This window comes from Lagenorhynchus albirostris, chromosome 5, assembly GCF_949774975.1.
Source record: "Lagenorhynchus albirostris chromosome 5, mLagAlb1.1, whole genome shotgun sequence".
In the NCBI taxonomy this organism is placed as follows: Eukaryota; Metazoa; Chordata; class Mammalia; order Artiodactyla; family Delphinidae; genus Lagenorhynchus; species Lagenorhynchus albirostris.
The window spans coordinates 11,088,919-11,112,710 of NC_083099.1; the positions used below are offsets into that span (position 1 = coordinate 11,088,919).

The 23,792-nt window shown below is 46.5% G+C and overlaps 1 long non-coding RNA gene across 1 annotated transcript; it reads left to right on the plus strand.

The window, feature by feature from the left end:
* The first annotated feature begins 2,810 nt into the window (after nt 1–2,810).
* LOC132520837 (uncharacterized) lies at nt 2,811–21,691 on the plus strand. Its single transcript, XR_009540622.1, has 2 exons — nt 2,811–3,077; nt 17,372–21,691. It is a non-coding gene; the product is annotated as an uncharacterized LOC132520837 (long non-coding RNA).
* The last annotated feature ends 2,101 nt before the right edge of the window (nt 21,692–23,792 follow it).

The following is a 23,792-nucleotide window of genomic DNA, read 5'->3' on the forward strand; positions in this document are numbered from 1 at the left end:
CTGTTTCTATTCATTTTGCTGCTCATTATGGGTCATCTTTCACTGGCTCTTTGCATGCCTAGTCATTTTAACTTTGATTCCAGATGCTGTGAATTTTATCTTGTTGGATATTGGATATGTCCGTATTTCTATACATATTTTGAGCTTTTTCTCTGGAAGGTCAAATGGTTTGATCTTTGAGCCGTCTTTAGCTAAGGGCCCATTTCCCCCCACTTACTGAAGCAAGACCTTCTGAGTACTCGGCCTGACGCCCCATGAATGACGAGTTTCCACTCTCACCGGTGGGAGCACTGACTATTCCCCGCCCTGTGTGAGCTCTGAGGAGTCTTCCCTCTGCTCCTGTAGCTGGTTCCTTCTCTGGCCTTGAGTTGTTTTCCCACAGGCATGTTCTGATCAGAGTTCCTGTGAAGACTTGGGCTCCTTGCAAATCTCCGGAGCTCTCTGTGTGTAGCTCTCTGCTCCCTAAGCCTCTGCTTTGCATGCTCTAACCCCCTTGGCCTCCCCAGTCTCCCAGTTCTATCTCAAGTCAGGGCCACACCCCGCTCCACCTGGGATCCCCTTCCTGCACTGTAGCCTGGAAACGGTCTCCAGGCAACACACTCACAGGTCTCACCTCATTTGTTTCCCCTCTCTCAGGGATCGCTCTCCCTGTTACCTAAGGACAATTCCTGAAACTATTGTTTTATACTTCTTCCAGGGCTTTCAGTTGCCTCTGAATTACTTGAGGAGGAAAGCACTTCTGTGATGTTGTCTTCATTTGGAGTCCCCTAGTAGCGGGCTCTGGGGTATAGTTGATCCTGATGTGTTCTGGTTGTGTGAATTTGCCTACTTGCTACAATTTATTTGTAACCTCGAAATTAACACTTGTGTCACTTTCACAATCATTTGTGGACGAGTGCGGAGTGGCAGAAATGTTGACTTATGTGATGTGCACATTCCCAGCTGAGGTCACACAGGTGACACTCTGACCTTTTTCCAGCTCTCGTATTATAAACAAGTAACCTGTTCTATCTAGTGCTATGTTTACACATCTTTTGTGCTTTGTGTTGGCGATTTTGCTGTTTAAAATGGCCCCCAAGCCTAGTGCTGAAGTGCTATCTAGGGTCGTAAGCGTAGAAGGCTGTGATGAGCCTTACGGGGAAAATGCGTGTGTTAGATGAGCTTCATTCCGGCATAAGTTCTAGTGCTGTTGGCCGTGAGTTCAATGTTAATGAATCCACTATATATATTAAATATATTAAGGTGTCTTTGAACATAAACATATAGAACAAGGTTATGTATTGATTGGTTGACCAGAAGACCAGGGAGCAGTTGTTCTGTATTTGCTAATTCAGTATTCATAGCAACTTTGTAGAACAGCACTCCTACGAAGTCTTGTTACTGTACAAAAAAACTGAACAAGTAGTTTATTCATGGAGGGGAGAGAGGAAGAGAGAGGGAAGGGAAGGCAGCCTTTGAAGAGCATGTCATCAGGGCAGCTATTACTGTGGGGACCTAGAGCTTAATATCATTGGGGTTGTTTGGGAGCCACAGTAGAGCACGCCTCAGGGTGATCACAATCAGGGGAGAGGGGGTTGGGGTATTTATGCACCAACCCCCCATCAGCTGAGGTCTGCTGGGGAGGGGCACTCAGGGCCTGCTGGGGAGCAGACAGAGGTACTGAATGCCAAAGGAAGTCCTCAGAGAAAGAGGTACAGACGCTGGTGATTGAAGTCCAGCCTGGGTTTCTACTACAGGGGGAGAGGATCCAAGCATCTGCTGCAGATGGCATGACCAGGGCTTGTAAACTCAGATGCTTCCAGAAGCCAGGCAGGTAATATAAGCAAGAGCAGTAGGCTGAGGGGGGCTGCAGGACCCGAGAGTTTCTCTTCCTGTCTAACAAGAACAGCTGTTCCTCAGCTATGGCCAATTTTTGCCACGCAGGAAAATAGGCCGAGACTTGCCAAATCTTCTGGTTTTTCAAGAAAAGTGGGAAATTCAGATTTTTAAAAATGTGAAATCCTAAATTTGTAAAAGCTGGCAGTGAATTTAAAAACTTTTAAATACACCATGAACGCCAAACAAAACATGGCGGCAGGCCAACTTCAGCCCACGGACCACCAATCTGCAATCTCTCTGATAGAAGGTGCGCGAAACCCCACCTGTTGGGTATGAGGCTGGAGAAAATGGATCGTCATCTCCTGTGCATGCTAAGCCTTCTGGGAGTGCCAAGAGATGCCTAGAAGTCTGCCCTGACATCCACGTGGCTAGGCGTCCCTGTGTCTGTCTGGTGAGCTCACCTCACTCTCCTGCTTCGAGGTTTATTAGAAGTCCAAGGACCACCATTCCTCGTGGCTACAGGAGTTCTCCAGCGATTTCTTGTCACTGTTTTGGCATTTTTCCTCCTGTGAGAAATTAGCTGAGCCTCCTGGGCTATTCGTCTGGCATCTGCTCATCTGCACAGCCGGTCAGCCCACTCCATCACTAAGAACAGGGCTGCCTGCCCAGCCTTCCACCTGCACACAGACTAGAGATTGTCAGAGGAGCTTGCAAGTCGAGTGGTAGTGTGTGGGGAAGCAGGGCCCAGGGAATTGGCCACCATCTGGCATTTTCTGCAACTCAGAGGGAGGGAGAAGCCAATGGCTGTGCTCCCAGGGAATGGCAGAGCACCTGTCAGCCAGGGGTCAGGAGTCAGCCAGGGAAACAGATCTACCAAGAGACATAAATGGGAGATATATGACTTGTTACAGAGATATGATCTCACGCAATCTTGGGAGCTGGCAAGCGGTCTCTGCAAAGCTGTTGTCTTCACATCTGATGCTGAAGCCTGAAGTCCACAAGACAGGCAGCTACGAAGGAAAGATAGATACAAAGTGGGGGAAATCAAGACCAAGCTGGAACCCCAGTGTGAGATGGAACCCCACACTGATGGACTAAAACCCGTGTCAATCCTTGCTGCCTCTATGTAAGTGGTATGGGTATCCTGCAGAAGCAGGGGTCCTTTGGTGTGGAGCTAAACGCAGACCCCTGGCCCAGACACAGGAGCAGAAGAGCTGAAGGAGGATTCAGGGGAAGTTCTACCGCTTCCCGCCAATGAGGTGAGTCAGCAGATTAGCAACATTATGTAGTATGAGCTACATAATGTCTGTTGCTTCCCTTCTGCCCTTCCAGATTTCCCAAGAATCACTCTTGTGCCCCACTGTGGAGATACTAGACCAGCTCTGTCTTCACTTCTGAGGGTGCCTGAATGTCTGACTTTTGACGTAGATAAAGGCAATGGGATGTGTGGTATGCTGTGTGAGGTCTGAAGCTCTCCCGACAAGTGCAGGGTTATCTTCTTTACCAGCGGTTTGCAATGGCCTCCCCAGTTGGAGAAGCCTGGCTGGATGACTTAAAGAGCCACTTGGTTGGCTGTGTCCCCTCCTTACTCATGCCCACCAATAAATCCTACTTTCCTGTCAAAGAAAAAAAAAAGCCACCTGGCTCTTTTCAGTGAGTTCTCCTAAAGCCAAGGTTCCTCACACAGATCTTGGCCGTTCAATCCAGAGATTCAGTGTGGCCTGTGTGGACAAATGCTGGGCCCCGATGCACAAATTTTGTCTCTCAGAAACCACACTGTTCCCTTGCATTCTCTTTCTCTCCCTCCATTGGATCTTTCATCTTTAAACAAAAGTCTTAACATAAGTATACTCTGTGGAGTCTGGAGAATCCATTCAAATATCTGAACTGGGGAAAACAATATAACCAACCCCACTGAAAATGTGTAAAAATGAGCATTCTGGGAAATGTAGGTCAGTCAAGCTAATTGATACATTATGAAGTCATCAAAATGTCCATGGGCTTCAGTGCTCTGTGGCCACTATCTTGGTATAGGGAAGTTTGCTCTTGGTGTCAGGGACAAGCTTGGCAGACCTAGGTCTTTCCAAAGAAATCATTCCACAGCTGCCTGGGGAACCAGAACAGACAAATTCTACGAGGAAACAAAGACTTGTTGATTTCTTAAAATCCTCCCTTCTTGTGATTCTGCGGCTAAAACCTTATGTGGTTTCTTGCTAGTTTTCCAATGCTAACAGAAAGAGAATTCAGGAGGGAAGGTCTGATTCCTTTTGGGAAGGATGCTCTAGAAAGATCCAGGAAGACATAGATGAAAAAACTAGAACTGCCAAGAGGAGTTACAACATGGCAGATTTGGGCTCCATCAATGGGAGGACTTTATAACATTTAGTGTAAATGTCCAATAGCTGAAGGGATTGCCTTGTGAGGAACTGAGTCCAACTTCTTGACTTTAGGCAGAGATTTAATAACATCCTTCCTTCCTCCTTCCCTCCCTCCCCCGTCCCTCTCTTCCTTTCTTCTTCCTTCTTTTCTTCCTTCCTTCCATGCCTCTGTCCATCCAGTAAATTTTCTCTGAATGAAATCAGTCAACCAACATTTATTGAACACCTATTATACGCCAGGTGCTGTGTTGGGCTCTGGAATCACAGCCCAACAGGGAAGGCAGTTGGGGTTATTGACCACCTGCTGTGTGCTGGGCACTGCTTGAGGTGCTAGAGATTAGAACCTAGGATAGCAGGCAGTCTGAGACTGGTGTTGAGATTCAATTCTAAGCCATGACTCTTAAGTGGATCCCCCAATTTGTGAGTCCCAGTCTGGTTGGCACTACCAGCCATGATTCCCTGACTCACAGTTACCCACGGGGCTTCTGTTGCCACTAAGACTGTTTTGGTTTGGCCGGGTCCAGTGGGGCTGGGATGTTCTGGTCTGTGACCTCATTGTTTATTATCATTTTTCAAAGCTTCTGCCTCCCTTCTGTAGGCTGGACCAGAGCCAGAGACAACAGAGTGGCTATGTGAAATAAACTCCAGCCAGCATTACTATCATCTTGAACACCCAGACAATGGGTCACATGCCTACGGCTCGTGATTTCTTGGCAGCCTGGCCGAGCCTGAGCTCTTCACATTTTTATATGCCATTTGAGATGGGAAGGCATTGGAAATGGCTGACCTGTGAACGTTTACAGTGTGAAACCCATGCAGATAGAGAGGAGATGAATTTACGAGTAGTCCAATCTCAGCCCTCAGGAAAAGCCTAGGAAATACATTTAGCCTGACATTTAAAGATCTGATGTGATCCAGATGCTGTCACTTTAGCACCCAACTCTCCCCAAACACTGTGTAAGACCTGACAGGGGAGGGTGGCATGTGGGAGGACACGTGGGTGGAGGAAGGCCATGAGGTCAACAGTTCCCAAGATGGCGGCTGGGCTTTACCCCTTGGATGTGCCCTGTGCTGTGTCCCAATTTGCAAGGGTGGGACTGTCTCTAAAAGAGCCTTTTGAAAACCTTGTGCAATCTCTTTGCAAACATGATATGATCCCTGAGAAAGAGAGTGTATATGAAGCTGGAGATGGCTCTTGACAAAAGTGGTTTGCTAATAAGCAAGAGTGGGACAGATAGAAATGTAGGCCTTTGCTGGCTGTGGAGGGAAGGCAGGGCTGGATTCCTGACAGAGAACTCTCGTGGTCTATGGTACTTTCCATCAGGACTCGTGCTCAGTTATGTGTTCAGAAGGCTGCTCATGCAGATGGTTGGGGGCATAGATGCTCCAGGCAACTCTGCAATGCTTGGAGGATGGGCGTCTTCGTGAATGTACCTTGAATATTGAGTAGATTGGAGGTAGGGCTTGGAGGAAGTCTATGAAGTTTGTCTTAAGAAGTTAGAACTGAATTTTTTTAATACTTTATTATTTTTTAATTTTATTGAAATATAGTTGATTTACAAAGTTGTACTAGTTTCAGATGTACAGCATAATGGTTCATTATACATATATATAAATATATATATATTCTTTTCCATTATAGGTATTATAAGATATTGAATATAGTTCCCTGTGCTATACAGTAGGTCCTTGTTGATTATCTGTTTTATATATAATAGTGTGTATATTTCAATCTCAAACTCCTAAATTATCCCTAAACCTTAGAACTGAAGGTAATGCACCTGATTCTGGGGTGGTCACAGGTGTGATGGACGTTGGATCCCAGTCCAAATTCTGCAACCTATTCTCCGTGTGAACTTGCAAGTCCCTATATATTCACGGAAGGAAAGGGCTGGATTAAATGTTCTCCAGAGATTTTTCGGCACTATGATGGAAACTGAACATGCATTATAAAATGGAGATCGTGCCTGAGCCATTTATACAGAATCTCCCAATAGTCACGCAGCTGGAGGAAAATGAAGAAACCTTAAATATTCTACCCAGCCTCCCTGCCTTCTGAGCAAAAGCATTCTTGGAATAACCAACTTCCTGGCCTCTACAAATATAACCCCACAGAGAACCAAGTCTTCAGCCACAAAGAGCTTTACTTCAGGTGTTTAAGACGACCCTGCATTCCCGATAAAAAGGCCCATGCTCTTGGCTCAAAATATCGCTGCAGGTTTTAAGTGACATTTGCATATTGATTTCAAAAGGCCCTGCGGCAACTCTGTAAATGAATTCATTAGAATAACTGACTCTGGTAGCTCTCCGACCCAGCAGTGACATCACCCCTACAGAGCACAGAGTTGAGCTTATGAACAAATCAAGATAATTGTGCCCTTGATTGGGAAGGATAAGTGTGCTGTTGAAGGCATTTGTCAGCTCTACAGCTGGGACTGTGTGGAGAGGCCAGGAGACAGTTGCAGAGAGAAGGCCGTGGGGAATTCCCTGGGTTGGGTGTTTGAGCGTTAATACTTCTTTCTCCATGAGGTAGAGGCAGCGGTGGGGCAGAAGCATGCATCCGAGATTGGAAGCCTCGCATCGTGAGAGTCAGCATGACCTGCCTTGTAGAGTCTACAGTACTTTTTGTGCTCTGCTTCTTCCTAATCATAGCAGTTACTGTTTGCACTTTGTTTTTATCAATATATTAGTCTCCTTTTTTGGAAAGGATTTGTGGTGGCTTGAGTGTACATTCAATTCAATAGGACAGAATAAATAGCTAAGGACACTGGGTCAAAGGAAAAGTAAGCTTAGGGAGTAAGATGAAACCAGAAGTAAAGTTAACACACAAAGTATGTAAGCAATTGCAAAAGTGAGCCACTCTGAGCTTCCTAGCAGCCAATGTAAGGAAGGGAACACGGTTGGTCATCAGGTTCACAGTACCCAAAGAATAAGAATGTTCCAACTGGACAATCAATAGATCTGCCTGGTCATTGCCCATGAAACCTGGAGTTCAGGATTTTCATCTTTAAATGACAGGTACCTGGAGATAAAATGTCTGCATTGATCAGAAAGGACAGTGCCAAATGCTTTGATAATCTAGAAAATGTTATATAGGGCAGATGTTCTTTTTGGTTTAAAAAAAATTGCTTAAACCAGGACTTATGCCTGAGTGGAGGCCCGTTCCACAGCTGCAGAAAGGTGAGCTGAAGGAGACCCCTCGCAGAACCAAGAGTGTCCTGAAAAAACTGTTTGGGACAAAGGGGAAAATTTTTTTTTTAACATCTTTATTGGAGTATAATTGCTTTACAATGGTGTGTTAGTTTCTGCTTTATAACAAAGTGAATCAGCTATATGTATACATATATCCCCATATCTCCTCCCACTTGCATCTCCCTCCCTCCCACCCTCCCTATCCCACCCCTCTAGTTGGTCACAAAGCACCGAGCTGATCTCCCTGTGGCATGCAGCTGCTTCCCATTAGCTATCTACCTTACATTTGGTAGTGTATATATGCCCATGCCACTCTCTTACTTCGTCCCAGCTTACCCTTCCCCCTCCCCATGTCCTCAAGTCCATTCTCTATGTCTGCGTCTTTATTCCTGTCCTGCCCCTAGGTCCTTCAGAACCATTTTTTTTTTTTAGGTTCCATATATGTGCATTGGCATACAGTATTTGTCTTTCTCTTTCTGACTTACTTCACTCTGTATAACAGACTCTAGGTCCATCCACCTCACTACAAATAACTCAATTTCGTTTCTTTTTATGGCTGAGTAATGTTCCATTGTATATATGTGCCACATCTTCTTTATCCATTCATCTGTCGATGGACACTTAGGTTGCTTCCATGTCCTGGCTATTGTAAATAGAGCTGCAGTGAACATTGTGGTACATGATTCTTTCTGAATTATAGTTTTCTCAGGGTATATGCCCAGTAGTGGGATTGCTGGGTCATATGGTAGCTCTATTTTTAGTTTTTTAAGGAACCTCCATACTGTTCCGCATAGTGGCTGTATCAATTTACATTCCCACCAACAGTGCAAGAGGGTTCCCTACAGAGGGGAAATTAAGTGCCCAGTGTTCTAGGTCTTAGTACTGTGGGTCTTTCACCTTGGCTACACATCAGAATAATCTTAGAGCTTTTTTTTTTTTTAATTTTATTTATTTATTTATTTATTTTTGGCTACGCTGGGTCTTCGTTGCTGCGTACGGGCTTTCTCTAGTTGCCGTGAGTGGCGGCTACTCTTCATTGCGGTGCACGTGCTTCTCATTGTGGTGGCTTCTCTTGTCGCGGAGCACAGGCTCTAGACGTGTGGGTTTCCGTAGTTGTGGCACGTGGGCTCAGAAGTTGTGGCTCACGGGTTTAGTTGCTCCGCAGCATGTGGGATCTTCCCAGACCAGGGCTCGAACCCGTGTCCCCTGCATTGGCAGGCGGATTCTTAACCATTGAGCCACCAGGGAAGCCCCAACCTTGGAGGTCTGAACAACACTGAAGTCCAGTCCTCCAGGGGATTCTAATGTGTCCCCAGAGATGGGGACCACTGCTCGGAGCATGGGGTTGTTTTGGGTGGAAAACCCCAAAGCAGCTTGCTACCAATCTCTGGCCATAGCCACAGTTAATAAGCTGTCCTTGCTGGATCTGATCGTGAGTGATGGAAAATCCTGGTGAACATGGGGGAAATATGAACCTGCGGGTAGTGAAGCTGTTGACCTGCTGCATCAGGTTGTGGGAACTTAGCCAATGAGTTTTGGAGGATACCTGCCCACAGGAATACCCGAGCCCTTGCATACAGGACCCCTGTGGGCATTTGTTGTGACTTTGATTTACAGAGGCTGATTAGCCAACCCGGTCCACCGAGGCTAACTGGGTCACAGGACTTGCGTTGCTAAAACTAGGAAAGCCCCAGGCAAACTGGGATGAGTTGGTCACCCCAATGGTTTGGTCTCTTCTCAAGACAGGATCAGAGAGCAGAAAGGGTGAGTCAGGCCTGAAGCCGAGCGGGTTTGACCCTCTGTGGATGTTTATCTGTGTCTTCCTTTCTACCTGGGCTGCCAGATGCAGGGTCCTCTCCCCCCCACCTCTGTTCCCATCTCCCTGAGACATTTCTGTGTCTGTCCCGGATTCCAGCAGGGGCCCAGCCAGAGCTCTGGGGCCTCTGGGGCCTGGGAGGAAGTGGAACTTCCCCAAACTCTGAAGATCTGCTCTGTCAGACGCTGTAGGACCATGGCTTTTCTCCAAAGTCAAGACACAGGGCTTCGAGACTCACTGTCTTTTGCCTGGAGCCTTTGTCCTGGAAAGCCAGTGGGCAGCCCCTGGGGTACGCATGAAACAGGCCGGGACCTGGGACCTGGGGCCCTTTGCTGCAATGCTTGCAACTGGACAAACGTCTCCTTCAGCAACAAAATACAAAGAAACTCTAAGGGACTAAAAATAACTGCCCACATGCACAGTTGGGGGCAATTATGGACAACAAGATACAAAAAGACCAAAAACACAACTACCACTTCTGAAGAACCAGGAGCAAAAGCAGGGTGTCAGGAGAAAAAGCAGGGTACTGTGCATGCCCCCTGCACTCAGCACCACCAAAGAGGTGGGCAAACCACCTAAGTCACCCTTCTGGCCCGACCCCTGGACACACCGCTACCCTCACCCCATGTAAGGAACCAGCTTGCCCCTGCCTGAGGAGTGAGCGAGCAAGGAAACCTGTTACTTGTTCTCGATCCTTCCTGCTGCAGCAGGGGCCCCAGTAAGGCCTTCCCTGAATTTCTTGTCTGCTCTCTGATCAACTTCTGTTGATTAAGGAGGCCAAGAACCGTGGTCAGTAACACAAACACTTAGATGACACAGGAACCCCACAGGCAAATGGTGCCCTGCTACCAGGGCTGGTTTCAGGGACGCCCACTCATTAAGGCTCCTGCTCAGAAGGGTCCATGCTTGGTTTAACAGTTCTGCTGTCATCATCTTGAGCTCCTTAATGATTTTTGAACAAGGGGCCCTGCATTTTACTTTACGCCAGGCCCTGCAAATTCCGCGGCCAGATCTGCCTGCCACCCAGCCCAAAGGCAACCCCTCCACCTTCGTTCCACCCAAACAGATTCACTTATGCTGCTTTTGCCAGGGGTGCCGTTATGGAAAAAACTGAAAATAAAATGGGAAATTTTACCCGAGGGACTCACAACCTGGCTAATTCCTGGCCTAATTCCGGAATCTCTCAATCACATTTCCAAGGGGCACAGCCCCCAAATCTGCATTTTAGGAAAGGTACCTGGGTGATTCTGATGCATGGCGAAGATTGGGCTCCAATATTTTAGAGGAGGATTTTAAGTCAAAATAAGTAAGGGGGAAAAAAGAAAGGGAAGGCTTCTTTGGTGGCACAGTGGTTGAGAGTCCGCCTGCCGATGCAAGGGACACGGGTTCATGCCCCGGTCCCGGAGGATCCCACATGCCGCGGAGCAGCTGGGCCCGTGAGCCATGGCCACTGAGCCTGCGTGTCCGGAGCCTGTGCTCCGCAACGGGGGAGGCCGCAACCGTGAGAGGCCCGCGTACTGCAAAAACAAAAACAAAAAACAAAAAAAAAAGAAAGGGAATAAGCTGTGAGAGGTAAGCACTTGTTGGAGTCGCTGACTCAGGCAGACTTTCAGGCTCCTACACTTATCCATAGTGCCCTCGTTTGGCCCCGACTGTGGGGATGTTTCCTTTTGTGGGTTTCACTGCCTGAAATAAGAAAAAAGCATCTCCGTTACAATTCTGTGAGCAAGTTCCTTGAGGCCTGGGCCTGCTCTCTGCCCATGTTTTAGCCCCTGCTACCCCTTGTAGCCAAGCCAGGCTGCCCAGCAAGAACTCCCAGATCAGCTCTCTGGAGCCTCACACCCCCGCCTGCACCACTCTCCGGTTTCACGGCTTCCCAAATGCCCTCCTTCTGACCAGCCTCTCCAGCTGCTACACCCCATGTTTGCTTCTGATTTTGACTGACCTTGGCCCGTGGTCCTTGGCTGACTCCTTCTGGCACTCTCATGGAAGACTCCAGGGCAAACAATTACCTGTGCCCTCCTGGGCTAAGCTGTGTGTCTTTGTGAGAATGAGAAAACAATGCCCCTAGTCAAGTCTCACATGAGTAAGAAATGTAGCAGATCTGGCTGGCTTCAGGCATGGCTGGATCTACTGACTCTCTCCATCTCTTTGCCTCGATTTCCTCTATGAGTGCTCAGAGTTGTATCTTTCGATTCTAAAGGAAAGGCATGGTGACCAACACTCCTTCCCCCATCACAGGCAGCAGGAGTTTGGTTAGCTCAGTCTGCCTCCTCTGGGGTCTCTCATCATCTGACGTTGACATCCAATGGTGGTGTGCTGGTAGATGTTTAACAACTGGCTCTCGCCAGGGGAGTGGGGAGGGTGCCTTGACTTGTAGGATTTGCTGGTTTCTGTGATGTAAATACTATTGTGGTGACATATTTCAAGTTACGGATACTATATCTGTCAACACAGAGTTGGGAAGAGATGTACAGTAGAATGCCATCATGTAGTATTGCCAGATACCATATTTGTAAGTAACCTCAGGCACACAGATAATAATAAAATGTGACAAGACAATTAGGAAGGGATGAATTTTGAGTAGCCATTACTTTTTCTTTTAATATAATTCATTTAAGTATAAACTTATATCATTTAAGTTTTAATAATGAATATGCTTAACAAGCAGCTAGCAAGATTCCTGAATTTTTTTTCTTTTTTTCTTTTTTGCGTTACGCGGGCCTCTCACTGTTGTGGCCTCTCCCGTTGCGGAGCACAGGCTCCAGACGCGCAGGCTCAGCGGCCATGGCTCACGGGCCCAGCCGCTCCGCGGCATGTGGGATCCTCCCGGACCGGGGCACGAACCCGTGTCCCCTGCATCGGCAGGCGGACTCTCAACCACTGTGCCACCAGGGAAGCCCCCTGAATTTTTTTTTTTTTAATGTTTTGGCTTGCTCCACACAGCATGCAGGATCTTAGTTCCCTGACCAGGGATCAAATCCATGCCCCCTGCATTGGGGGCTCAGAGTCTTAACTACTGGACCACCAGGGAAGTCCCAAGATTCCTGAAATTTAACCATCGGCTCTCATGAGCTGGTACCAGCGGCTCCAACACATCACTGCTTCTAGAACTGGGCTCAGTGACAAATGGTGAACAACATTCAATTAAGAACATCTGCTAAGGACTCCGGGTGGAAGATGGGTGGCAGGCATGCCTCGGGTTTACCTTTTCTAGAATGTCAGCGATTTTATGAAAAGAACGTTTGTTTTTTTCAATTGCAAAGAACCTAGGATCCCCAAGTGAAATGGCACGATTTTCCCTGGGGAGGAGCAGGTAGATTTTGTTCCTGTTTATGATGCTTCTGCGGTGGGGTCTGACTGCATCTCATCGGCATTGCCAAAGTCAGGAAAGAAGGGAGTGGGAGCCACCTGGGGGGGCATTTCTCATTTCTGTGCCAAGGTGCTAACAGATCTGTTAATTCCGCACACCACGGAAAAGCTAACTGCTGGAATGTGGGTGTAGATTGTTTTTCAGGTTCTTTTGCTTGAGTAGAGGGAGTCTTTACGGTCAGGATTTCACAGTTTAATGTCTCATTAAGACTTCCTGCATCGGCTTTCCCGTTTCCCTCTTGTTTTCCCTGGTGGAATTTGCCAGCAGCTGAGCAGATCTGGGGGCTGGCTGGTTCTCGAAGGAACCAGTCAACAGCTGCCTCTGTGGAAGCATGACAGGTTAACGTGGCCTCCCGGGTGTCAAAAAGTCTCTTAAATAAGGAGCTGTTAGTTCTGGGTCCAATTTGGCTCAGCGGCTGTGGCTTGAGGAATTCCAGGTATTGATTCTGGAGCTGGAGAAGTGTCCCTGGGAACTAGGGCCCAGGGTGGCTCCCCTGCACCCCCACCCCCTCCCCTTTTGCTACACCAGTGATTAGTGCAAGAATCTGTATACAGTAGGTGCTTGTCAAACCTTCATCCCAAATTGATCAGTTGGAGGGTATGAATCACAGTGAAGAGATAATCATTCTTAGCAACAGGTTTAATTTTCACTTCTTTATTGAGTTATAATTTACATACAGTAAAATACATACGTCTGAAGTATACAGCTCAAACCTTTTCTGCATATACATATGTAAATATCCATGTGACCACCATCCTATAAGATGTAGGTAATTTCCTTCACCCTAGAAAGTTCTCTGTGTCCTTTTCCAGTCAATGCCTCTCCCAGAGGCATCCACTATTCTGGTCTTGTCTTAGCTTGGGCTGCCATAGTAAAATACCATAGGCTGGGTGGCTTAAACAACAGAAAGTTACTTTCCCATGGTTCTGGAGGCTGGAAGTCCAAGAGGAAGGTTCCAGTCGATTCAGATGGCTGCCTTCTCACCCTGTTCCAGCATGACCTCGTCTTTGTATCTGGAGATAGTGAGACCTCTGGTATCTCTTCTTAAAAGGACACTAATCTTGTAGGATCAGGGCCCCTCTCTTATGTCATTTAACCTTGATTACTTCTGTAGAGGCCCCATCTCCAAATACAGCCACACTGAGGGTTAAGGATTCAGCAAAACAATGGGGACAGGGGTACAAGCGTTCAGTCCACACAAATTAGCATTGCTGGCTCTAGAGCTTCAAACAGATGTGATCATAGGGTACATGCTCCTCTGTGTCTGGCTGCTTTTGCTCAGTGTAATGTTTTCAAGATTCATCCACGTTGTTGTATGCATCAGTGATTCTTTCCTTTTTATTGCTAAATAGTGTTCCATTGTATGAATAGACCATAATTTGTTTATCCACCCTCCTACTGATGAATGTTAGGATTGTTTCCAGGCTGCCAATAGATATTTATTCTGTGTAGGTCATTACGTTAGCTGCTAGGATATTACAAAATGTAAAATATGTCCCTGCCCATCCGGAGCTTATGCTTGCGATCTGCTCTTAAAAATAGCTAAGAAAAAAAAAAAATAGCTAAGAACATACCAACCTACCAAACAAAATAAAATATGACCCTGTGACTGACTCAGGGACTTGGAAGGAGGGAGATTTTTAAGGCATGTCAGTAAAGTCTGTTTGTAAATACATGTACTCAGGAGATGAGCCAGCTCAAAAATGTCAGCTGCCAGAGAAATGAAAGCAACTCCAAGTGAGGTCCAGGCTGGCACGCCATTAGGCCAGCTGCATAGGTACCTCTGGGAAGCCTCAAAATGCTTCACTGCCTGTGTTACGGGCCGAAGCGCTTCGTGAAGTGGGAACAGGCTGAAAACATTCCCCTCGGAACAAAGCTGGCTCCTGCTTTGTTTTTGTGGTTTCCTCCAAGAGGGTGGGAGGGAAACGTTTGTGCTCAGAAGGACAGCTAGGCACCACGTCCATGGTCAGGAAGGGCTCTCCGTGGCCAGGGGTGGATGCTCCAAGTGACGGGAAGGCAGGGTGAGCAAAAGGGAATGGGTCCTGGTCCCAGTGTGGGGTCTAGAGGGTGCGCATTCAGCTTCTCTGGCCCAAAGGTGTATTTGGGTGGGTTGGCAGAGGTTTGGCAGCAGTGACAATGTCACATGGGCAGGGATGGGCAGCTGGAATTGACAGCCCCCTAAAGGGACCTGGGGGCCTGCCTGGGGTCTGTGAGCAGAGCTGCTAATATCTGTCCGTGAGTCTGAGAGATGAGGTCTTGTGTGTGTCCTCATAGACCTTTAGAAGCTCCCCCAAGTCCTCCCCCACCAAGTTTCATCTAACGCCCTGGGTCTTGCCTTTCCCTGCCCAGCCATAGAGCAGATGGAGTTAAAGGGACTTCCGAGGTCCCTAAGCATTCGGAGGTGAAAGGGTGACAGAATGAGTAATTGTGGGAGATTTCAGGAGAGTTACTCAGTGAAATCTCCCAACCATCGTTTTATGACCATGTTGGTGGTAACTATCCATTTCATATTCATAATATCATATAATATTAGTGTTCTGCTTGCTTGGGGTTTAAACTATCTTTCTTACCTTTTTTTTGATTGAGAGGACAAAAACCACGTTAAAAAATTGGGAAGAAAACAAGAAAGGTTCCTAATAGCCCCTCCTCACAGATATTTTCACATTGGTCTTACCTTCCAGTTCATTGTTTATGCACCATCTTTTCACAAATTTGCTTAAGCATTTATTTACCTGTGGCTGCAATAGACTTGACAATGATCACACTTAATAGCTGCATGATATTTACTGTTGATGTGCCATAATTTTCTGTTGCTGGACATCTCGGTGTCCAGATTTTGCTATTATCTGCAACGGAGTAATTCCTTTTAAAGAATTTGTACCCAAAGGTGCGCTTACCACAGCCCTGAGGGAGGCCCAGGGTGTCATCAGTGTTTCAAGGACAGAAAGACACAGAGGACTTGGAACTGCATTTTTGTGGGTCCAAAGGGAACCAGAACCAGAGCTGTGGTGGTGGTTGGGGGGAACGGTGGAAAGTATGTTTAAAATGTTAAAAAGGCAAGAAAAAAAGTTATAAAGGCAAAAGAAAGTATAATTCTCCTACAAGTATCTAATGAGTACATGTCAAAGTTTTGTTTTAATTCGTTCATTAGAGAACCAGATGTATAAGACGACCTGATATATGGTTAGTAAAAGAAAAAAATGGGCAGTTAAGATCGCTAAGTTAGATACAACACTGATTATTTTTCTTCGAGGCAATAAAACTACAACCTTTAGTGTTATCTTCTCTATAAACAGAAAGCCATTTTTATCTCTACAGGAAAAAAATCATTTACACCACTTGGATAAAAGCCATTTGTATCTTAATGGTTTTCAACAAGTTAATAGCTAATTTTAGAGACTTGCGAAATATGGAATCAAGAGTAAATAGTAAGTCAAAGTTATTTCCTTCTAGAAGGTCCAATGCCCCTGAGGCAGCCATTCTTTTCTGCATCCTTTTTTGCTTTATTTCTGACTTTTGGAAATTGTTTTTCTTGAAGAGAGAAGTGACCTGGAGAGGGGAGTCCATGGTGATGTTAACTGTCCCCTCCAGCTATTTCAGAGCAGGGCAGCACCGCCAGATTTTTCTCTTGGCTTGAAGCAACAAGGGGTACAGATGGCTGGTGAGGACAAAAAAAGAAGCTTGAATAATTAATGCCCTCCCACTGGGGATGGACATGGAGAGGAGGGCCCAGAGCCTGTGAGAGGGATGGAGTGGAGACCTGGGATTGGACTAGAGGCCAGACCACCCCTCACCCCAGAGATTCTTCTGGAAGGCTGCCCAGAAGGGACCTTAAAAGCTCATTTGAACCTGTTCATCTCACACGTTAAGTGATCCCTTCCTTATGGAGTGGAGCTCTGCCTTGGTCCTTTTGATCCATTGACAGTATTGTTCACCATTACCACTGCCACTTTCTTATCCAAAGCATCCCTTAGTCCCCTGAACCTAGAAGCCTAAGTAACCAGCAGTCCTCTGGCTTTGTTCTTTTCCCTCCAGGCCCCTGCATTGCTTCCTCCTCCTGTTCCAGAGCAGAACCCGGCTCTTCCCAGCAAAGCAGAGTGGGGAGCTTCTGATTAAGGAAGAGGACTCCAGCCAAGGCGGGTGGGGTGGGAGAGGAGAGGGATGGATTGGGAGTTTAGGATTAGCAGATGCAAATTATTATATATAGAATGGATACACAACAAGGCCCTACTGTAGAGCACAGGGAACTCTAGTCAATATCTTGTGATAAACCATAATGGAAAAGAATAGGAAAAAGAATGTGTGTATATATATATATATATATATATATATATATATATATATATATATATAAAACTGAGTTATTTTGCTATACAGCAGAAATTAACACAACATTGTAAACCAACTATACTTCAATAAAATTTTTAAAAAAAAGGAAGAGGATGACAGTTCAGGTGATGAACTCATCCTAGTATTCCTGGGAACGTCTAGATTGGAAAACTGAATGTCCCATGGCCCAGGAACCCACTCAGCCAGAGGCTACATGGGACAGTTGGTCACCCTAAGTCCAGCCCCCCTTGTGTTCTGAGCAGCTGTTGGTGCTGCTGTTGCCACCCTTAGTGGCTCTTTTAACTCTTTCCCCTCTGTTCTCCTAGTCGTCATCTCTTGTTATATCTCTGTTAAATACTCTCTCAATTTATGAAGCTGAGGCGATAGCTTAGGACTCGTACAAGTTTCCTGTGGACTTCAGTCTGGAACAGAAATGCATACGAGTTTTACATTTTTGTTTTCTAGCAAGGAGTGTTTGTGGAAGCTTCCAAGAAGACCAACAGAGTGGAATGGGGTGCTTGTTTTCATGGATCAGAAATGAATCACATCGACTTTTTTCAGTAATGACACAGAGTTGTGGAGTCTTGGGAAAGAAACAACAGAAAGAAAAGGTTTTCTGGTGGAGACCTGTGAGAAGAATAAAGGCTCCTGAACGGAGAACTGGGATTAGGAGAGAAAGATGGACAGTGGTTGGACTCTTGAAGGACAATAAACTTGCCGTGCTTGTTAATGCCTGACCGCTGTTTACAGCTGGTGCTGTTTACACCTGGTGCTGTTTCCAAATGTTCTCCGTAAGCATCCGTTCTGCTCCAGGGTCCTCAGAAAGACAGGTTAATAGTTGACTGAAGGGAAGGGAGGCAAAGGGGGATTGTGTCAGTGTGTCCACAGCTGAACTCTTCTTAGGGCTGAAGGCACATAAGGGGGTATCATGCCCAGCTCTGAAAATAAAGCGTTATTGGCTCCAGTCAGAAACTGTCACTTTCTGCTGAGATGGAATATATTACTCAGAAGAGAGAAGCACCAAATATTATGCAGTCTGCCTTTGGGGAAAGAAAAAAACACCCACTTCTTATAAAAACACTTTTTTGGGATGAAGGATTTGATTTCAACTGGTGAGTCATCCCTGTGTTTTTTTGTTTTTTTTTCTTTAACCACTTAGCCAAAAAATGAGGTTTTTAAAAAAGCATTTCTCGAAGCAAAATCTTCCACTGCTTGAGTTTCTCTCATTTGACATGGAAGGCATCCTAAGTGCTTATATCCACAGCACCAGAAGCTGCCCCAGTTTGCATGAAAGATATTGTAGGACAAGATTTATAATGATCAAGTTTCAGGCTCATTAGGAAAAAGCAACCTCAAGATACTATTTGTGATCTAGAAGTGAGAAATGATCAAGCAACAGAAAATAAAATTTAAAACACAAATTTCAATGAGTGTGTTTGAAAATGACACAGTGAATGTCAGAAGGCAAAGGAGCTGAAGAGGGCTGTGGACATTGTAGCAGGAAGCACCATATGTCTTGGTCTAGCAAGGACAGTCCTGGTTCATGTTGGAAAAGCACCTACTTTCACTCTCAAGGATGTCTTGCTTTGGACAGTGGGTTATACGCTCGCCCCAGATGTAGTGGTTTGAAAGCATGTCTGCCGATTCTTTGACACTCTTAACCATCAAGAAGTCTGTGTCCCTTCTCCTCGGAAACGGATGGGCTTTTGTGACTGCCTGGGTGAGTGGTACGTGACAGCAGAGAATCCTGTAAGAAGCCTCGCTGCCCTGGATCTGCGTGCTGGAAGCACTACATGGAGAGACCAGAGAGCAGAGCCAGAGGTGCCTGAGGAGCACCCCCTGCTGGGGTCTTCCCTGTCAAGACACCAGACATATGAGTGAGGAAGGCTTCGTGATGACCCCAGCCCCCATCCAACTACAGCCACATGAGAGACCCCTAGTAAGAGCTGCGCGGCTGAGCCCAGGCAACTCTAGAACCGTGGGAGAAAAATAACAAATTATGGTGCTCTTTTATGTCAAGAAGTTTGAGGTAGTTTGTGATGCAGCGATAGGTAAGCCAGATGCTAATTACAGGTTGGTTAACTACCTTGAGGGCCCCCACTGAGGACTTTTACGTTGCTGACAGTTTTCCATCATGTGCCTTCACTCACTACGCCACGGCTGCCCTGGCCCCCTTTCGTTCCATTCTCCCTAGAGCCACGTTCCTCTTGAGCCAGGACCCACTGTCTAGAATGCTCTCCACTCCTCCCTCCCTCCTCCAGGTCCCAGCTTAAAAACCCCTGCCCGATCCCTCTAATAAAATCTTAGCTCTCTCATAGCCACCTGGGAGAGATTACATTTTCCAAAAATTGCCCGAGCCACGTTTGTGATCTTACGTGCTGTTCCAAAACCTCATCTTTCCCTTATCAAGAGGTAGGGACTACTTCCTTTCCCCTTGAAGTTGTGCAGGACATTGCGACTGCATGGATGGTACGGCATCCACCCTGCTCTCTCTCAGGACACACACCCTGGGAGCCCAGCCACCACATTGTCGGGAAGCCCAGGTCAGGCGGAGAGGCCACGTGGTGTATTCCATCTGATAGGTCCAGCTGAAGTCCCAGCAGAGAGCCGTCATGAACTGCCAGACAGGCAAGGGGGTTTTCCTTCAAATGATTCCGGCGCCCAGCTTCTATGCCACCCCAGCCAACGCCATCTAGAGCTGGGTGAGCCACCCCTGTCCAGTGATCATCAACATCACACTGTCTGTTGACTTTCAGACTGAGTTTGGGCTGGTTGTTACGCAGCCATAGGTGACCAGAACACCACTGTATTTTTATTTCTTAAAACTGTCCCAATCATGATTAAATATTTTTAAATGATTTACTGAGTATCTATTTTTCTTCCTAAACTGTAAACTCCATGAAAGCCGGAACCCTTAGTACCTTGTCCATTGTTGTATTTCCAGCACCTGGCAGTACAACAGATGCTCTGTAATATATTTATGGAATGAATGAATGGATACAACAGCCTGAAAATACATGAGGAATGCCACCAAGGTGAAAATGAAAATCAGAACAGTTCCTGAGGACACACAGTTATTTTGGCGATTAGGAAAGTGCAGAAGGATATGCAGCTTATATAGGACAACAACTGTGGAACTTGGATGCTGTTTTGTAATTTTGCATATAACCACCATCCAATCAAATTTGTGTGTATACTAACACACACCATCTCAACAAAAGCCTTTGATAATCTTTTGACACCCTTAAAAGTTAGGTTCAGAGTAGATCCTTGGTTCGTGCAACTTCGTTAATGCATTTATCAAAGATTTAACTATAATCACATACCAAAACAAGTATCGTCTCCCATAGGTGGGAAAGTTGTTGTCAACTTAAACTCCATAGAGGAAGAGCTGTTTGAAGATGAGTATATTCAAGCCAGCAAAGTGTGAGACGTAGGGTGTTGTTGACAAGTGTTACTGCAAAACACTCAGCTATTATTTTTGAGAACACGTGGCAGACTGAGGTCCCAGAAGGGGGAAAAGCTACAATGGTGCCCATGTTTTCAAAAGGGGAGAACTTCTCAGGAAAAGAGAAAAACAGAACAAAACACCAATTTATCCATTTGTGGTCACCAGGCAGAACTCGAGGTCCTGAGCAGCCAGCTTGGCTTGAGGGAGATGGATTTGGGACCAGGACCAACTCAGCCTCCAGTGAGAGTGACAGGCTGGGTAAACAATTGCACAGTGATGAATGACTGTATTTGGGCTTCTTGGTTGTTTGACTGCAGGTGAATAAATCAAATGCCTCTTGAAAGAACGGCGCCTGGCCTGAGAAGATTTTATAAACATCTCCTACTTCTGGGGGAGAAACTCGTACAACCTTGTGAACTGGACCCACTCAAATGTTGCATAACTTCAACTGGTCATAATTCTGTGTATCCTGGTCAGAGCCCTCTTCCACCCTCTGGTTCAGTTTCTCCAGTGACGGTATCGGCAGTCTCCTTTAAGGTGGAAGAAGGGTGGACATCAATTACCAAGATGGGAAAGGACTCCTCGCCCACTGCTATTAACTGCTGCCACACACACCCTTTTCTTTTTAAACCCAGTATTCTGTCTATCCCATCTGCAGTGCGGTGGACTGAATGTATGTGTCCCCCTACCCCCAATTCATAAGTTGAAATCCTAACCCCCTGTGTGATGGTACTGGGCGGTGGGGCCTTTGAAAGGTGATTAGGGTTAGTGTCCTTATAGAAGGGACTCCTGATTGCTCTGTGCCCTCTTTCTGCCATGTGAGGATACACCAAGGGAACAGCAGTCTACAACTCAGAAGACGGCTCTCATCAGAACCTGACAGTGCTGGCCCCCTGATCTCGGACTTCTAGCCTCCAGAACTGTGAGAAATACATTTCTGTAGTTTATCAGCCACCCCCTTTACATTTGGTTATAGCAGCCCGAGTTAAAGCACATACAAAACCTCGGGCTTCCCTGGAGGCGCAGTGGTTAAGAATCCGCCTGCCAATGCAGGAGACACAGATTTGAGCCCTGGCCCGGGAAGATCCCACATGCCGCAGAGCAACTAAGCCCGTGCGCCACAACTACTGAGCCTGCGCTCTAGAGCCTGCGAGCCACAACTACTGAGCCTGTGTGCCTAGAGCCCATGCTCTGCAACAAGAGAAGCCAACGCAATGAGAAACCCGCACACCACAATGAAGAGTAGCCCCTGCTTACCACAACTAGAGAAAGCCCGTGCACAGCAACGAAGACCCAACGCAGCCAAAAATAAACAAATAAAAAAAATCAAAAAACCATGCACGAAACCTCTGTCTTTGGCAAATGCATCGTGTCCTCTCTTCCCCCTGTAACTTTGCCCTGAAATGCCCTACTGTTCCCCCTCCCATATATCCCATCTAACTAACTTTGACTACTCCCTTCTCTCAGGGGTCAGTTCAGGTGTTGTACTAGAGGGAAGCTGGGGGCACCCATCCAGATCCCTGTGAGCTGGGCAGGTACACCCATCCGCCAGCTGCTCTGAGTGTTAGCTTCTAACAGCTCAAAGCTAGAAGCCAACACTCCAGTGACTGGATGATAAGGAGTACAAAAGTCTGGTGTCTTTGGTTGAAGGAAGGACAACTCTGGTGTAATTCACCCTCCCTCCAGATACCCTCCAGGACTAGAGGCTAGACTCCAGCAGGAACCCAACTTCTTCCCTTGTTCTAGCTCACTTGCCTCAGTTCTTCACAGGCTTCTTCTGCTCTCCCTCAATAAGTCACTTGTACAAGATTTCTCCTTCCAGACTCTGCTTTGAGGGAACCCCACCCAAGCAGACATTGTCTCTTCTGGGAAGACTTTCCCTGACCATTTTCCACCCACACTGATTTAGGGACCCCTCTTTTGTGCACCCACCTCTACCACTGAGCTCCTCGCTAAGTCCTAGAATCACTGATTTACCAGTCAGTCTCCCTCCTAGGCTACTTGACAGCAGAAACCCTGACCCACTGATCTTTTCCTCCCCAGCACCCAGAGCAGTATCAGTTTGGCCTATAGCTCGTGCTCAGTAAAATGTTAACAAACTGAATTCTTGGGGGCCTTTTGGGAAGAGAATGTGCTCGTGAAATGAACCGAGGTAAATGGCAAAACCTTATTTTGGCCTCCCATGTTGGAAGAGGGTTCAGAAGAAACCACAGAGATGGTTCTAGAAATAGGATATGGCCTTAGAATGTTGTTAGCACCATTGAAAATGGAATGTCATCTGGGATTTTGGTCAGAAAATAATTATCAAGCCAGCGACTTACAAGGTACAATGGAAGATTTTTTTTTAAATGTGATACATGGGCCCTATCTTCAAACAACTCAAAATCCAGTTTGGGAAAGGTTGACTATAAATATATGAAGAGGCAATCCAAGTAGAACATGAACCAACTTCCAGCCCCAGTAAAGAACAGGAAGAAATAGGCTTAAACCATAGTGGGATATTGGGGGAAATATTTGAATGAACTTCCTGACGGTCAGGGCAGCAGAAGTCTCGCCAGCACGGAGAGAGACTCTGTCTTTGGCCAAAGTTGAATCCGGCTCCTCTGAGCTCTTGACTGGCCTCATCTTTGGCCCATGAGCACTGCAGACTCTTGGCACAAATGATTTTGTCCACCTTCTACCCTAAAAGACTTGAACAACACTAACGCCTCAAGCCTGCGTCCCTAGGACAATGGTCCCAGTCCCCTTAAGTTCCTGCCTGAGAAATCTCAACACTGCCAAAAGTATTTCCTGTTTGTTCCAAAAACCTGACTATATGTCCCTGACCTCCCTTTTCTTAGAAGCATTTACTTTGAAGAACTTGCGATTGTAAATCCTTTCTCTGTCCTGTTGTGATGTGTCTTCCACAAGCCAGGACTGTCTTTTTCAAGGACCTGAGAGCCATCACTTGAAATGTAATCACCAAGAAGCACAGGGCCCTGTCTCCCAGCCTCTATGGGAGGGTGGGAGCCTAACTTCAATAGCAAACACTTAACCCCACATCATATCCTTCAGTACTTTTCCTTTAGCACACCCTAGTGTTTAAAGGCCTCCCATCTTCCGTTTCAGTGGAGTTGAGCTGAAGTCTCTCCCCAGCTGCAGTAGAACGGAATAAAATCTGTCCTACCACCTTTAACTAGTGTCCAGCTTTGTTTCTCTTTGACAACACCCGAGGGAAGCTGTGACTTCAACATTAGTAGAAAGCTTTGAAGAGGAGAGCAATGAATTTCCACTTCAGAGGGTCCTGATTTTGTCCTGCAATGAAGCGGGAGGTGGACAAAGTGACCCTTTCAAGCCCCTCTGCTGGCCAATTTGTCAGATCATTGGGAAGATGTCCCTTAGGAACGCCATGAGTATAAAGACAGGATCAGGCAATGTATTGAGTCCCAAAATAAA